The following is an 18,423-nucleotide window of genomic DNA, read 5'->3' as shown; positions in this document are numbered from 1 at the left end:
CTGAGTGAGGTAACCCAATCACAAAAGAACATACATGATATTTACTCACTGATAAGCGGAGATTAGCCCAAAAAATTTGAAACAACAAAGATTCAACTACCAGACAACATGAAGCTCATGAAGAAGAAAGAACAAGTGAGGATGCCTAGGTCTTTCTTAGAAGGAGTAACTAAATAACCAAGGGAGCAAATATGGAGACAAAGTGTGGGTCAGAATCTGAAGGGGGGTTGTAGGGAGACCATTGCGTCTGGGTATTCATTCCATAGGCAGTCACCAAAAATAGACGCTGATAGGGATGTCAGGATGGGAAAGCTGACAGCAGCCTGATAAGGCTGTCTCCTGAGAGGTCTCTCAGAGTTGGACATACCCAGAGACAGATACCCACAGCTATCCATTAATCTGATCAAAGTTCCCAATGGAGGAGTTAGAGAGTAAATTGAAGGAACCGTGAACCATAAGGGCTGGTGGCCCCGTGAGGAGAGCAACAATACCAACCAGCCAGAGCTCCCCAGGGTCTAAACCACCAGCCTAGGAGCACATAGGGAGAGACACATGACTCCAGCTGTATATGTAGGGGAGGATGGCCTTGTTGGGCATAGATGGGAGACAAGATCATTGGTACCCTGAAGGCTGAGCACTGGGGGGGGGGGATCTGAGGGTGGGGAGGGAGGCTGGGGGTAGGTTGGTAAACACCTTCATAGAGGCAGGAGGAGGGGGGATGGGATAAGGGGTTCCTGGGTGGTGGGGGAAATATGGTAAGGGGATAAAATTTGAAATGTAAATATTATATCCAATAAAAGAGGGGAAAAATAGAAAAGTGGTTAGAACCAACATTCTTAATAAAATGTCAGCCCTCTTTAAAAAAAAAAAAACTATCTTGATACTAAAATTTGTTTTGAGAATTGTATATTGCAGAATGATCAGCCTTGGTGTATCTACTCAACAAGCAAGCTGGGCAGACCTGCTCAAACCTCTGAGGTCCGTGAATTCCATCTGGAGGCAGCAAAGACACAGCATCAGAGGATTGTCAATTTGCTCTCCCCCCCACTCCTCTTCTAATATCTCAAAGCCCATAATCAGCTTGAAGAAGCTAATGATGAGTCAGTGCCCCTATTCCCTGGGCATGGGGACTAAGGTGGTAAATGTTGGGCTGTCTCTCTAGGGAAAAGTAGTGGTTTCGTCGGAATAGAGAGGATTATCTAGGGTTTACTGCATAGCCATAACCTATTAGTAGAAATCTGTATAATTAATATCAAGATGAAGATATAAATTCTTAAATGGCACCAATTTACTTTGTTTACAAATTTTAAGGTTTTCATTGGCATGAGCTTCTTAGTGATATAAGAGTGAGATGAATATTGTTACTCTCATAGGCATTGTACCAGTATAACACATTTAGGAATACAAAGCTTAGACCCAGTCCTTCTTTAACTTTTTTAACTGATTTGAGATGGTCAGCCTGTGAGTTAAGGGACTATAGCAAATTCATGACTTGGAGTTTATTATAAGGGTGTTCTCTATGTTTTATTTAGAAATAGCTGAGTGGAGTTAACAGGCAACAGTCCAGATTACCTTACATGGATAGCAGGTTTTCAAAACATCAGAAATCCTTAGAATTGACATGACAAACATTTCAGTATTAATGTTCATTTTCATTAGAGACCTGTCTGCTCCGGACAGCTTCCTATGTTAAATTCTAAGAAGAAATTGAGCATCCTTGGAGTTACTCCAGTTGTGGTGAGACAGCCACTAGGCAAGAATTGCCACTTTCCTTCTACAGACAAATTACTGTCCAGAAAAGGACACACTTGCAGAATAGTCGACTGATTATATCTGCCTAGACAGAGTAATCAGCCCTTAATAATTCTGCAGCACTAAGGTCTGTCAGATGATCCTGGGCCAGAAGGCAGAAGAACAGATGCTCCAACGTTTTGAAGTAGAGCGAGTGTCCAGGTGTTCAGAGGTCTCTATAAATTGGCTAAGTTTTAGAAGCTATGCTTTGTGCTTCCCACAATTATAGTTAACTTAGTCATTCTGGATTTCTGACGGGGTTGAAAACTTATAGCTATTTACCTTGAGAGAAAAGATTTGAGTGGATGGTCGTCAGCTGACATTCATCCTAAAGCCAAGGAAAAAGCCAGGTTCAGAACTAAGTGTTTTAGTTAGGATAGATGACAGAGGTGCTGGTTAGTCAACAAAAGGATGGACTGGGTATTAGGACTATCTTGTACCTCACTGGTACAAATTGGCATAATTATGCTCTAATTGTATTTTGAGAGAAAAGTTTCCTTTTAACAGGAAGGGTGATGTGTAGGAGGAGCTAAGGTGGGAGGAGTACTGAGAGGAAGAAAAGGAGTAAGAAGAGGAGAAGAAGAAGGAGAGGAGAAGCTAGGTGATGAAAGAGAGATAGAGGTGGGAGACAGGGAGGCAGAGGTTCATGTATCTCCACCAGTCAAAGATAGTTGATATATCTAGGTTGGGTAGTGGGTTACACCTCTGATTGAACAATACCAAACTTATAAAGCCTATGATTAACATTTTTTTAAAAAATGTATAAATGCAAAAAGGAAAAGGGGGCATGGGATAGGGGTTTTCTAAGAGGGGAGGGAATGGGGAAAGGGGATGGCATCTGAAGTGTAAATGAAAGATCTAATAAATAAAAAATAAAAAAAATAAAAAAAAAGAATTGTTTTCACTATTCTGAGTTTTTTAGCTTTCCAGATGAATTTGAGAATTGCTCTTTTCATGTCTTTGAAGAATTGTGTTGGGATTTTGATGGGAATTGCATTGAATTAGTAGATTGTTTTAGTAGAATGGCATTTTTTTACTATTCTGCCAATCCATGAGCATGGGAGATCTCTCCGTTTTCAGAGATCTTCTTCAATTTCTTTCTTGAGATACTGGAAGTTATTGTCATACAGGTTTTTCACGTGTTTGGTTAGAGTTAACCCAAGATGTTTTTTATTATTTGTAGCTGTTGTTAAGAGAACTGTTTCCCTGTTTTTTCTCAGCCTGCTTATCATTTGTATAAAGTAAGGCTACTGATTTATTTGAGTTAATTTTATATCTAGCCACTTTGCTGAAGTTGTTTATCAGCTGGAGACATTCTCTGGTAGATTTTTTTTGGATTGCATATGTATACTATCATATCATCTGCAAATAGTGATACTTTTATTTCTTTGTTGCCAATTAGTATCCCCTTAATGTCTTTTTGTTGCATTATTGTTCTAGCTAGCACTTTGAGTACTACATTGAGTAGTTATGAGGAGAGTGAGCATCCTTGTCTTGTCCACGATTTTAGCAGAATTGCTTCAAATATGTCTCCATTTGATTTGATATTGGCTGTTGGTTTGCAGTAAATTGATTTTATTATGTATAGGTATGGGCCTTGAATTCCTGATCTCTGCGATACTTTTAACATGAAGGGGTGTTGTATTTTGTCAAATGCTTTTTCTGCACCTACAGGATGATCCTGTGATTTTTTTCTTTGAGTTTGTTTATATAGTGGATTATGTTAATGGATTTTATATATTGAACCAAACTTGCATTCCTGGGATGAAGCCTACTTGATTGTGGTGAATGATGGTTTTAATATGTTCTTGGATTCTGTTTGCAAGAATTTTATTGAGTAGTTTTGTATCTATATTCATAAGTGATATTGGCCTGAACGACTCATTTTTGGTTGGGTCCTTGTGTGGTTTAGGTGTCAGAGTAATTGTGCCTTTATGGAATGAATTAGGTAGGGTTCCTCTGTTTCTATATTATGGAATAGTTTGAGAAATATTGACATTAGGTCTTCTCTGAAGGTCTGGTAGAATTCTGCACTAAATCCATCTGTTCTTGAGCTTATTTGGTTGGGAGATTTTTAATAACTTCTTCTATTTCCATGTATGATGTAGGCCTAGTTAGATAGTTTACCTGTTCTTAATTTAACATTGTTATGTGGTATCTGTCTAGAAAACTCAGAGGAGGGGAGGAGTTATGAGGAATGATTGTAGAAGGGGGTGACCAAGAGCAGGGTATTGAGTAGGATGTAATAAAAAAAATAAGTTAAATCAAAAGGTCCTAGTTCATAAATAATATTTTTTCTTTCCTGATTTGAGTCCTAAAGGCAGTTTCTTTGTGTATATTGCACCTGTGTCCTGAAATATCAATTTGAGATTGTTCTGAGTATTTTTGTTTAGTAATACAAACTTTATAATACTTTTAAATATGAAGTCACATATAACCTAAAAGCTTATTCTATGAATGCTATACATTAAATAAAATTATGACTTTTTCTGCAGTTTTCAAAACTGTAAGTACATTTCAGTCTTCCCTTAAGATTATACCATGGATCAAATCACAATCTTCTCATGTGTCTGTCACCATAGCATTGTCCATGTCACATAGTCCACTGGTTGTTATTATAGGTTTTATCAAATGATTTATATCTAATTTTTCCATTAATTAATTAATTAATTAATTAATTCACTTTACATCCCAATTGTAGCTTCCCCTCTCTGCCCAGTCCTGTCCTTGCACAGCTCTTCCTCTCATTCCTCCCTTATTTTCAACAACTGGCACAGGGTATTATCCTGCCTCTGTTGTTTACCTTTGGATCAATTTCCCCTATTTGGGCTGTTATCTTGTCTGTCCTCAGTGGGAGAGGATGTACCTGCAGTGACTTGATGTGCAAGGACTGGTACCCAAGGGAGACTGCACCCTTCTTATATGTACTTTTTAAAGCTATGTTTCAGACTAGGAAGTAGAAAGGGAAATTATTGTATTTACCTAAGACATTTCATATTTGGATGTATTTGAAATATGCAATATCTTTTACCGCCCTCCAATGGAAATGAGTCATTATGGATGAAGATAGAGAAAGAGTATAAGAGCCTGTGGTGTAGGTAACTGCAAGAAAATAATATCTTTTGTCCATAGTAGAAAAACTGCATAAACTCACAGCATTTGTAGTTTTTTCTTGAGAAAGAATATAGAGTTAGGTACAAAGCTTCTGATGCTGAATGTTCCTAAATATTTAATAATTTTTTAAATTTCTTATGGTAACATAGTAAACTTCATAGGAACTTATATTACTAGTAAATTTTTATAATGTTACATTTTAAATTTGTAATAAAATATGCATAGTAAAAAGAAAGTAATCTAGTAGAAAAATGAAAAATAAGAAAAAAGGAAATGAATAAAAAATATCTTATAATAATATGTGCAATAGTTCAAATGAAATAAATTCTATAAAAATTCCATCAAATTTATTATAGTCTATAACTTCATATGAACACTGTAGCTGGAACATTTGACTTGACACATGCTCATTAATGGAAAATAATCAGCAGGGCCATGAAGCTGACGATACCTTAGGAGTAGAACTGATTACAAAGTGATAAAGTAGATATATAAAGGACTAAGTTTTGTATGCTTGAAATTGTGACTAGAAAGTAGCATGGGGTGAGAAAATGAATTTCAGCGTTGAAATTTCTCCTTCCATATCACAAAGACAAGATGTTATTTTTGCTCTAGAAATGTTAAGATCCTTAGGAACTTCTCATTGTGGACCTTGTATCCAATAAAATTTCTGTCATGATAATCTCATTATTTGCTAACAATAGCCGAAAATAATTTTCTTCTTTTCTGTGAAGCTGGCTTTCACTTCTCAATGATTTCACTCATCTCATTATGAGACAACAATATTTGTTCCTTTTAAATTTTATTTGTATTTATTTACATGTATGTGCATGTATCTGTGTGAGTCTATAGAAATCACTCATGTGGGTAAATGTCTGTGAAGGTAAGAATGGGTGTTGGACACCCTAAAGTTAGAGTCACATACATCTCTGGCTTCTACTATGTATTCAACTCTTTGTTTATTTTATTGTTAATACATAGTAAAATTTATTATGAAATTCTAATGATTGTGTTTGCTGTACATAGATCCTTATTCTACAGGTTCCACAGTAAGTTGGCCTGTGTTCTAATCTGGTCCTAAGATGAGCATTTGTGAGCTATTTGGTTACTCTTTTGCTCTGTAAAATCTCAATTTTTACAGATGAAAACTAGAAAATTATGGTCCATCTTATACCTGTTCAGAGAATTTTCTGAACCAAAATGGAAACTATATGCACAATATAAATTTTGGTAAGTACTAAATTTTATGTTTTAATAATATTTACTTTTAATAATAATATATTTTACTAATTTTTAGAAATATCTGATAATGATTTCCACTCAATAGTGATAGTTAAATGAAATATGTCAATATTTATATTCAAACCATAGTTTAAAAGTAATTTAGGCCATTTTTTTTATTCATTTTTCTAGATACTGATACACAAAACAGCTTAGAAATAAGGTGACTACATCTAGGATTTGCTACCATATTACAAAATCATTCATCTTATTGATGCAATCACTTCCTGAAGTTTCACAGGACAAAATCTCACAGAGAGAGAGAGAGAGAGAGACAGAGAGAGATAGAGAAAGACAGAGACAGAGAGACAGAGATAGATGCAAGCTAATAAGAACAAGATGAGGCTCCTGGCCTAAGTCTTATTCAATTGCCTCAGAATGCCAGGTCAGTATCTACTGGGATATATGTGTATTTGGTCATATACTTACCTTTATAAAATAGAGAATGTTTATTATACAAGCATGCCTGGCTGCAAAGAATTTTAATTTAATTGTCGTCTGTTACAGAGGGAAAAAATGTTTAAATGGAATATATTTTTTAAATCCTTGAAAACCATCTCAAAATTTTGGACTCCAAAGTAAACAATGATCTGAGTTCCAACTTTAAAACTTTAAAATATAAATCTTATTAATAAGCAAAAATATTGTGGTATATGTTTTAAAATTCAAAAGCATTTCTAGAAAGTTTCTTTTTTTAAAGAACAAATTCTAAGTCAATTTATTTGGATATTTGTTAAAGATTATACCTAAAAAAAAAACTAACAATATTCTTTTTATAGAACCAGATTTTTTTAAATAAAAATAAACGTTCTTACTACAAAATATGTACTTTGTATAGAGTGAAGTTGAGAAAGAATTCCACATGGCAAAGATACTACAAAGTAGAGAACACCCATAGTGACAATGGCTGCTGTCTGAGCCTAGTGACAATTTTTATTCACACTACCCAAGTTGTGAGGAAGGTCTTTCTTTGCCTTACAACACTAAAAAAGACTTTACCACCTGCGTCACAGCGCATATCTGTAAATAACAGATTGCACCAATTATGTTAGTGTTCGGTTGCTGTGCATTAAAATAAAAGGCAGCAGGGAAGAGATTTATAGGCAAATGCCTCTTCTTGAATTCTGAAGCTGATAAGCAGAGGGTTATCAATTATTAAACTGAATGGAAGCCTTTCAGAAAGGTTTGTAATCATGTTTGGCTTCTACAAAACAAGAAACCTGTGACTAATTTCAAATAATGTTGTTTACTTAACAAACGAGACATTTAAAGGTCAGCTTCTTTGCAAAAATAAATCAGATCTCAAGGAAACACTAACCTTATCCTCGAGTCTTAACTTAAATGGATATTAGATTCAATAAAATAAAATGCAATGTCACAAAAAGTTGGACACTTTGGATGATATTGTGTAATGACTTTCACTAAGTGCTGGGCAGTAATTGAAAAAAAAAAAAAACTAACAGTTAAAGCTTCAATTTACAGTGAATACTGCAGAGTCAAACTTAGAAAAATGCCAGTTTCTACTTTAAATTTCACGTCAAAAAGTAATAATTTCTTAGCCAGTGTATTGTTATTAACTTGATATGATTACTCTTCTGTCTCTACAATTTTCTCCTAGGTAAAATAAATTGTAGCAGTTTGTTAATAATGGGGATTGAGTGGGAACTTGAAATAAAGGGTTCTTTTTTACAAGACATTTTATCACAGACTGGATATTTAATTTTTCCTCATTTTTTTCTTTTCTCTTCTCTTTCCTTCCTTCCTTCCTTCCTTCCTTCCTTCCTTCCTTCCTTCCTTCTCTTTCTTTCTTTTCTTTCTTCCTTCCTTTCTTTCTTTCTTTCTTTCTTTCTTTCTTTCTTTCTTTCTTTCTTTCGAAATTCATATATGAGTATACTGTATTTAAATTATTCTTGCCTGTTTCTCATGCTTATCGAACTCCTCTAATTTCCCTATACTTTTTCCAATTCTTTGCTCCTGCAATTACTTTGTTATACACACATATACAACACACACACAATGTACCTATTTGTCTACTGAGTCCAGTTAATGATGTCCATATGAACATGTGCTTAGCAAGTGAGATTGGAATGCACATTAGTAGGCTTCTCTCTGGTGAATGAGAAAAGAGGAAGCAGTACAGGTATAATGTCCAAATATATTTACATTTTTAAAGGGTTGATAATACAAAAATCAGAAATTTCAGTTCTTACATTTTGAGTAAGAAGAGAGAAGAGAGTTACTTGTGTTAAATGTCTATCTGTTGAAAGATAATGGTTTCTAGATATATCATGGATGCTGTAGCAATGAAATCTCATCATTTTTGTTTGACTACACAATAACCACACCAGCAAGCAAACATAGACGGGTAAAAATTGATGGTTTCAGAATCATATAAGATAAATTTGGATAAATTTGTATATGTTTTTATTTTTATTTGGTGTGTGTGTGTGTGTGTGTGAGAAGTCCATACTTCAACACTAGATGTGTTCCTCAATTGCTATCCAAGTTCAGTCATTTATTACTTATTCATTCTGTGTTTTTGTATATTGTATTTATGTATATTGATAGCATACAAATAGACATCTAGAAGCCAAGAGATGATGATTGATGCCTCTCTTAATTTCTATTCTTATTGGCTCTAGGCAGGTTCTGTAACTGAGCCTAAAATCTCTTGTTTTGGCCTGGCTGGCTGGCCAGCAACCTCCTAGTGTGACCCTTTGTCTATCCCTAGTGCTACAGATATAATCAAAAGTAGACTTACCTGGTTTTTGTTTGTTTGTTTGTTTTTAATGTGGATGTTGAGGATGCAAACTGAAGTTCTCATGATTACATTTCAGCCACTGAACAATTTCCTTGTTCCCCGACCCCTTTTTTTCAGATAAGTTCTCTATCACTGAAACTGGAAGTTGCTGGTTTAACTAGCCTGGCTAATCTGAAATTCTGAGAGACACTGGTGTCCATCCTCAGTGCTAGGATTGTAGGCATACATATTTGCAACTTGCTTTTAGTATATACTAGATATTTATACTCAGATTTCAGTGCTTGAATGCCAAACACTATATGGACTAGCCATTTTTTCCTGTCCCATTCCAAAAATGTTTCAAATAACTAATTTCAGAAAGCTGAATTGCATTATTTATTCAATGAGAAGGCAGAGATTTTTACCTTAGGATCTGGCACTAGAGCTACTGTGAAACTCTTGCTTTTGAAATCCTGGAATCCTTTGTCCAATAAGAAAAAAACAATGGAAAGATACGGCATGAATGAGCTGTTTGAATCTGTTTTACACTGAGATGTAGGAGATCTATGTGTATTTAAGGTAACTAAGACGTGAGACACCTTAAACTGTCCCTATACATTTCAGATTTCAGATCTGATTAGCTACAACATTTATTTTTTTATTCATTTTTATATGTTTTATATTTCATAATGATACTGCAGTTAATGCAGCCATTAATGTCAGTCAGATAATTTTATTTTAACCTTTTTTTATCTTCCAGTTACTGACAAAGAAATCTGCATATTTAATGGGATATTTTAAGATCTCAAAGTTTCATGAGTCTTTGCTAGTAATTACAATACCATGTTAATAATTACATAATATTTTGATTGCTATTTTCTGTTTAGTGAACAACTAATTTTATGCAGTATTCATCTTTGTAATAAGAAAGAAATAATAGAATATAGTATATTTTTCTTATTTGTGTACATCCTCCGAATTTTTCTTCAAAATCACATGACCCATTTATTTGAATGCTTTGCTGTTTAGGGTTTTATTTAACTTAATTATTCTCTTTTGATATAAAATATACTCTTCTTTATATACAAAATATGACTAACATTTATTGAAAAAATGATTTGTTTGAGATTAGAATTAGTTTTTTGGTTTCATATTTTTTGCATGTAGGTCATGGTTTGAATATGCTTGGCCCAGAGAGTGTCATTATTTAGATGTGTGGCCTTGTTGGAAGAGGTGTGTCACTGTGGATGTAGTATTTAAGACCCTCATCCTAGCTGCCTGGAAGCCAGTCTTCTCATAGCTGCCTTCAAATGAAGATGGAGAACTCTCAGCTCTTCCTGCACCACGCCTTGATGATAATACACTGAAACTCTAATCCTGTAAGCTAGCCCCAATTAAATGTTTCTGTAAGAGGTGCATTGTTCATGGTTTCTGTTTACAACAGTAAAACCCTAAGACAATATATGTTCTTTATTTCCTATTGAGAAACCATCAGTAACGCATATTTTCTCACCTATTAGTAGGATTTTTAGTAAACCTCTTAGTGTATTTACCATTATTCCAGCAAAAGTACACTTATGGCTTGTTGACAGCTAATATAACTGGGCAGCATCACTTACAAAATCATCTTAGACAACATTACCTATTTTTATATTCATTCACCTCTGCTATAACTGCATTCATGTATGTCTTATGCAGGGTTTCTATTGCTGTGGTGAAAGAGCAAGATGAAAGCAGCCAGGGGAGGAAAGGTCTGTTCAGCTGATATTCAATGGAAGTCAAAAAGGAACCCGAAGCCAGGAACTGATGCAGTTGCTACGAAAGAGTGCTGCTTGCAGAGTTACTTGCTATGGATTTCTCAGCCTGCTCTCTTATAAAACCCAGAGCCACCTGCTCACCTGTAGGCTATACCTACAGTGGTCTGGTCCCTCCCACATCAGTCAGTTATTAAGATAATACTCTGTAGGCCTTCTTATAGAACTATCTCATTGTGGTATTTCCTCAATTGAGACTCTTTCCTCTCTTGTTACTATAGTTTCTGCGTAGCCATCACAATGTAATTTATTACTACACATATTTTTATATTCTTAATCCACTGAAATTAGGCTGGCTACAAAGGATATTCATTACATTCACCCATTAAGTTGTCATATTGACCTTTGTTTCATTTCTACATTACTACAAGTCATTCTGCTTTTTTTTTTTTTTTTTTTTTTTTTTTTTTTGAGAAAACCTAAAATGGAGTGGCTGTGTGAAGTCTATGTTTACTCCCTCTCTACAATAAGGAGAAAGAGAAAGATCAATGCTGTTCATTTAACTTTCTCTTTTGTCACATTTATTTTATTCTATGTAAAACCTCAGAGCATATTCCTCATGAGATAAACCCTTCTCAAACACTTTCACTAATCCATGAATTTGTTTCCATGTTGATTTTAAAACTATTTAAATTGATAATAAAGACAAATCATCAAAGCTTCTGAAAATTTGTCACTTTTTCTTCCTTGGTGTAGCTTAGACATTTTCTGTTTATATATTTAATCCATCTTGAGGTTTTGGTGTTTTTTTTTTTTTTTAATTTGTCTCTCCTACAATACAGTTCCAACTCGTTTCACCTTCCTACCTCTCCCAGTTTTCTGCTCCCTTTTCTTTCCCAGATCCACACCTCCTCTTTTTTCCCTTCAGAAAAAAGCAGGCCTCCCAGGGATAACATTGAATGCTACCTAGCAAGATTCAATATGACAATGAAGAAACCCTTATATCAAGGCTATGGGAGGCAACTCGGACAAAAAAGACAAAGACACCCTCATTTCCACAGTTATGAATTCACAAAATTCCAAGGTAACATTCATAGAAGATCTATCTGCTTCAGTGTCTGTGAGTCCCTTTGTGCCCTGCTTATTTTATTCTGTGGGTTGAGTTCTACTGTTGTCTTTGACCTCTCTAACTCCTGCTTGCAAAGTTTGGTGTGGTCCAGGTGGGGACAGAATAACCTGGTTCCTGCTCCTGAGACAGGAACCCAGTGTGAGCCTCCATGAGTGTCCATGGCTGCTATAGACATAAGGCTTGTTTGTATAATATCATACATATTTCACAATCCTCTGAAGGGTGAGTTCCCTGTTAACATTAATGACTCCATGGTAATCAGACAGCATGAGTCCAGGTGTGGATAATGTCCCAGAAAATGGTAAATGCTGGGACCTTCAGAACAGCACTTAAGGCTATGGGAAAGAGCTCTAAATACATGAGTTTGTAAATATATAATTTCTCAACTATGCAAAAATATAAGAATACAATATAAATTATGAGAGACTTTATAACCCTAACAAAACAAATGCAGATACATTGATGAGCCAGTTTTTCAGAAAGATATAAAGCAAGCAGATTCCTGAGTTCTGGATCAGCCTGGGACACAGAAAAGATTAGCCCAGGTGTGGTTGAAATGGTAATTTCAGGACAGATCCCACCCAGCTTGTTTATTATCTGTGTTTAACAGAGGCAAGCAGAACCCTGAATTCTTTTGAATTTTTAAAAGAAAATGTGTGCTTGCTCTCTCCTAAGAATAAAAGAAAACCTGGAATAAATAACTGAATTGATATTTAAATTTTAAAAATTAGTTTTTGTTCTGCATCAGGTGGTCCTACAGAAAGCTATTGCAGTTCTTCTTTAGAGATTTCTCTAGGGACAGCTGAGCTGTCTGGAGATCTCTGGAAAGCAAAAATAGTTCTTTAAGAATTTTTTCTTAATAGAATTCCTAACTTGGTCATAAGATCCAATTTTTTATTTGTTTGTTTATTTGTTTTTTGAGAGTAGCTTTTCTGAGTTTGATCAGAAAATCCATGAGCTATCCAGATACCTTTCAAAATTTTTACTAGGAGAGAGAGCTATTTCAACCAGAGAGTTTTTGAATAGCAAGAAACATCTGTATAGAGCAGAGACATATCTATCTATCTATCTATCTATCTATCTATCTACTTATCTCTCCTCTCTGTCTCTGTCTCTCACACTCACACACACACACTCTCTCTCACACACACACACACACACACACACACACACACACAGAGGCACATAGAGACAGGCACACAGAGACAGAAAACTGGGGTGTTGGGGGAGAGAATTCTGGAAAGACATCTCAGCATTTGATAGACTGTCAGCTTGAACTCAAGATTTAATTTTGCATCCTTTGCTTTTGACAATCCCAGGACCCCAGAACATATTTCTCAGAGCCCCTCTCTATGCCATGGGTGATCCTTGGATCCTACAGTTCTTTCTCTCTTTCTTCTTTGAGGTTCCCTGACTTCTGAGGGTAGGGACCCAATAGAGTTCCCCAATACATGCACTCTAGGTCTAATATTAGGGCTGTGGCTCTCTATTTTTGTTCTCAACAGTTGCTAGAGGAGAAATCCTTCCTCATGAAAAGTAGGCTAGGTACCTGGAGTTCTGGTGCCCAACATGGCCTGAGATGGAGAAAGGTAGTCTACATCTAGATGGTTTGACTCTTGTATATTTTCTGTGAATAAACCTAAATCTACCCAATATGATTTAATTTCTTTTATTCAGTTCAAAATCAAATTTTGAAGTTTTTGTTATTATTCATACTCTTGATATATTAATCACATTATATTAAAAGACACATGCAAAAATTTTAATATCTATATTACTAAAACAAATTCACATCTAAAATCCTAGCAGCTGGGGTCTGCAGGAGAAAGACCAGGAGTTCAATTTGTAGTTCAGAGTCATTCTTGACTATATACTGAATGTGGTAGTTTGAATACGGTTGGCCCATGGAAAGTGACACTATAAAGAGGAATGGACTTATTGGAGGACTGTAGCCTTTTTAAAAGTGTGTCACTGTAGCAGGAGGGATTTGAGATTTATATACTGATTTCTAAATTTTATATTTTAAATTTTCTTTTCCTTCCTTCTTGTTTTCATAAAAATCACTACATGCTGTACCAGTGTCTCCCTTTGCCAAGTTGCTTTACTTCTAAATCTAAACCATCAGAATTTGCAAAAACCCCAGGGAGCAAAGTAAGGTGTAAGTTGTTTAGTCTCAGTAAATTTATCCTCATTCAAGATGTAGCAATTCCTACTATTCACTTTAGGAGTCCTTGAAGGCTTGACATATATATTGTCTTGTTTCTTTTTGCCTGCTTAACAACAATTTATTTTGAAAATTTGAAACAACCCTGAAAGAAAATTTTAGAAGTCAGAGCAACAGACCTTTTTCAGGGAGATGGTGAAGTAAAATAAATTTTCTATTGGCAGAATTTTTTCAGATTCTAGTTCTTATATTCAAGTGTACATTTAAAGGTAAGCTTTATAAGTAAATAATGAATAAATGATGACAAGGAAATTGATCTTCACAGCATAGTGTTATTAATTTATGATTATGATTAACCCTGCCTGTGCAATGGAGCTTTAAAACAAAAGGTTGAAAAACTGTATGCCATTTCCCATTCAATACTCTAATTCAGCATTCTAAATGTAGAAGAGTTTAATTGATTTTTAACTATGTAAAGAACAATACCAAACAACCAGAGCTCTCAGGGTCTAAACCACCAGCCTGGGAGCACTTAGAGAGGGACCCATAGCTCCAGCTGTATATGTAGTAGAGGATGGCCTTGTCAGGCACAAGTGGGAGAGGAAGTCCTTGGTCCCACGAAGGCTGGATGCCCCAGTGTGGGAAGGAAGTAGAAGTGGGTGGGTGGGTGGGGACACATCCTCATAGAAGCAGGAGGAGGGTGGATGGGCTAGAGGTTTCTGGGTGGGGCGGAATGGGGAAAGGGGATAACATTTAAAATGAAAGTAAAATATCCAATAAAAATAAGAATAATGGTTCTCTCAGAAATAATAGGTTACCAAAATGAAGTCCCAGTGCCAAATATGCCATAACTCCATTCAAGTTCTTAGGGATGCCCCCAAAGTCTCCTAAAAAATATAGGTTACTGCCATTGATCTTAGTTGTCTACCATAGGTGGCTATTAATGAAAACAGAATGAACTTTAGTCACAACCCATAGAAAACTTAATTTGGTATGAACCAGAAAGCCTTTTCTATCGTCATTAGCTCTCATATTACCAGAAGATGCTTTGTACATTATTTGTGGAAAAAGTCATCCATAATCTTAACAAACTAGGACTAATATGAAATATAATAATGACCAGAATGGCAAGAAATTCCCATGGGCATAATAGTGGCATGGATATTATGAACTGATAATTTATGTTCTGACTGGATGCTAGCTGTCAGTCTAGCCTAAACTGATCATGAAGGAATTAATAGGCCTCTGTTGCAAACCTACATCTATCTATCTATCTATCTATCTATCTATCTATCTATCTATCTATCTATAGAGAGATAATATAGATAGAGATAAAGATAGAGATAGATGATATAGATATAGATAACCTCTGTAATCATGCTTTTCTCTTAGAACTTGCTTACCTGAGAAATTTCTTTATACAGTGGATGGTGATTAATAAATAGATTTGTAACTGGAAGAAGTTCACAAAATAAAGGTATGTGGAGTATTTAGCTATAAATGGAACATCTATATTAATTATCCACCAAAGCTGAAACAATCATAGATGAAAAGATCAACAAATTGAAAGAATCAAATGTGAAGTAAGACCAGATTAAAATTATCTTCTGGGTTACTTTACTCAGGGTGATATTTTCTAGTTCCATCAATTTACCTGCAAAATTTACAATGTCTTTGTTTTTAGTAGCTGAGTATTATTCCATTATGTAAATGAAACACATTTTCTCTATCCATTTTTCATTTGAGGGACATCTAATTTGGTTCCAGTTTCTGACTACTATGAACGAAGCTGCTATGAATATAGTGGAACATGTATCCTTGTGTGATGATTATACAGCAACTTTTGGGAATATGCCAAAGAGTGATATAGCTGAATCTTGAGGTAGAACTTTTCCCAGTTATCTGGATAACCAACAGATTGATTTCAAGACCAGATGTACAACTTTACACTCCCACCATCAAAGTAGGAGTGTTTACATTGTTCCACCTCCTCCCTACCATGTACTGTCACCAGTCTTTAATCTTAGCTGATATGATGGATATAAGGTGGAATCCCAGAGTCATTTTGATTTTCATTTCTCTGGTGACTAAGGATGTCTAACATTTCTTTAAGTGTGTCTTGGCCATTTGAGGTTCCTCTGTTGATAAATTTCTGTTTAGCTCTATACTCCTATTTTTAATTGGGTTATTTGGATTGTTGGTCTCTAACTTCTTGAGTTCTTTATGTATTTTGAATACTAGCTTTTTGTCAGTTATCATGTTGGTGAAGATTTTTTTTTCTAATCACTAGCCTGTGGTTTTCTCCTATTGACTATGTCCTTTGCCTTACCAAACTTTTTTGTTTCATGAGGTCCCATTTTAGAATTGTGGATCTTAGTGACTAAACTATTGATATTCTTTTCAGAAAGTAGTCTCTTGTACCAATGAGTTTATTGTTATTCCAAACTTTATCTTTGATCTACCTGAATTTTAGTTTTGTGTGGAAGATAAATATGAATATATTTGCATACTCCTACATGCACACATCCAGTTAGACCAGTATTATTTATTAAAGGTTTTCTTCCTTTTCCATTTTATTGTTTTGGCTTTTTTGTCAAAATTCAAGGTGTATGGGTTTATATCTACGTCATTGGTTCGATTCCACTAATCAATCTTTCTGTGAAGTAACTCAGACTCAAAAGGGTATGAATGGCATTTACTCGCATATAAGTGAATTATTAACCATAAATTACAAGATAACCATAATAACAAACCCAAATAAGCTAAATAACAAGGAGGGCTCAAGGGAGTATGGTTGAATATTTCTCAGAAAGGGAAATAAAATATATATTGAAGATGGAGGGAGAGAGGAACATAGGAAGAATAGGGGATGTAGAGGGTGGCAGGATGGGAGGATCAAGGAGGTGTAGGAAGATCAGGAGAGAGATAATAGATATTATCAGTAGGGAGGGGTGGGGATCATCTTTAGGATGCTCCCAGACACCTAGGATATGACTGGAATGCCCCCAGGATGTCTGTGGGAGTGACTGTAGCTGAGAATCCGAGCAAGAGGGGATATAGGTCCTGGATTGGCTAGCTTCTGTAAGCACAAAAGACTTCAGTAGTGGGATAAGGATAGCAACCAACCCATAAAACCTTAGACCCACAATGTTCCCTGCCTACAAGATGTGCAAAGACAGAGTTAGAACAGAGACTAAGGGAATGGCCAACTGACTCTCCCAAGTTGAGACCCATCCCATGGTCAAGAACTAATCACTGACACTATAAATGATACTCTGTTCTGATTGCCCACAGAGTGCTAGCATAACTGTTCTCTCAGATGTGCTATCAAGGAACCATATAGCCTTAGCTGCCTGTGGAGATGTTATGTAGATCAGGCTTGACTCAAAGTCATAAATATCTGAAAGACTCTTCCTTCTAAGCATGGAGCCTAAAGGCATGAGTCTTCACATCTGTCCAATATCTGTAGCTTTTATGAGCAATTGAGGAATGAGGAACAATGAATTCCCTCATGTAGCAGTTAATTCAATAGAATGTACATACATGCACAAAATAGAGAATTCAATTAAAAAGACCATTATTTCAAACATGAGAGTTCACACACTATAACACACATGAGACATTGAAATTAATGAGATTATATAATTTGGATAAAGCTTTATCATCTTGTTGAATTTCTCAAAGAACCAACTTTTTGATTCATTGATTTTTTTGTATTGTTTTCTTTGATTCTATTTTATTAATTTCAACCATGAGTTTGATTATTTTCTGCTGTCTACTCTTCTTGCATGTGTTTGCATCTATGTGTTCTAGAGATTTCTGGTGTGCTGTTGAGTTGCTAGAATTAGATCTCCCTAATTTCTTTAAGAAAGCAAATAGTACTAACACCACTTCCACTGTGTCTCCTATGTTTAGGGTATGTTTTAGATTAATTTTCATTGAATTATAGAAAGCACACCCCTGTAAGAATGGCTATGATCAAAAAAACAGGTGACATCTGAGACTGGTAAGGATGTGGAGAAAGGGAAACATTCTTCCACTGCTGGGGGTGTGAAATCTAACATAGATACTTTGGAGATCAATATGGTGAAATCTCAGAAAATTAGAGATCCATTTACCCGAAGACCCAGCCATACCACTTCTGGGCATATTCCCTAAGGACACTCCATCCTATCACAAGCACACTTGCTCAAATATGCTCATAATATCCACAAACTGGAAACAACCTAGATCTCTCTCCCAAAGAATGGAGAAAGAAAATGTGATATGTTTAAATGATGGAATATTACTCAGATTTTCAAAACAATAGCATCATGTAATTTACAGGCAAATGGATTGAAATAAAATCGTAGTCATCCTGAGTGAAGGAACTCAGACCCAGAAATACCAACATGCTATATGTTCACTTGTAAGTTGATATTGGTTGCAGGTAAAAGATAATCATGCTACA

Source organism: Arvicanthis niloticus, chromosome 2 (assembly GCF_011762505.2).
Source record: "Arvicanthis niloticus isolate mArvNil1 chromosome 2, mArvNil1.pat.X, whole genome shotgun sequence".
Taxonomy (NCBI): Eukaryota; Metazoa; Chordata; class Mammalia; order Rodentia; family Muridae; genus Arvicanthis; species Arvicanthis niloticus.
Note: the sequence above shows the minus strand (reverse complement) of the source record.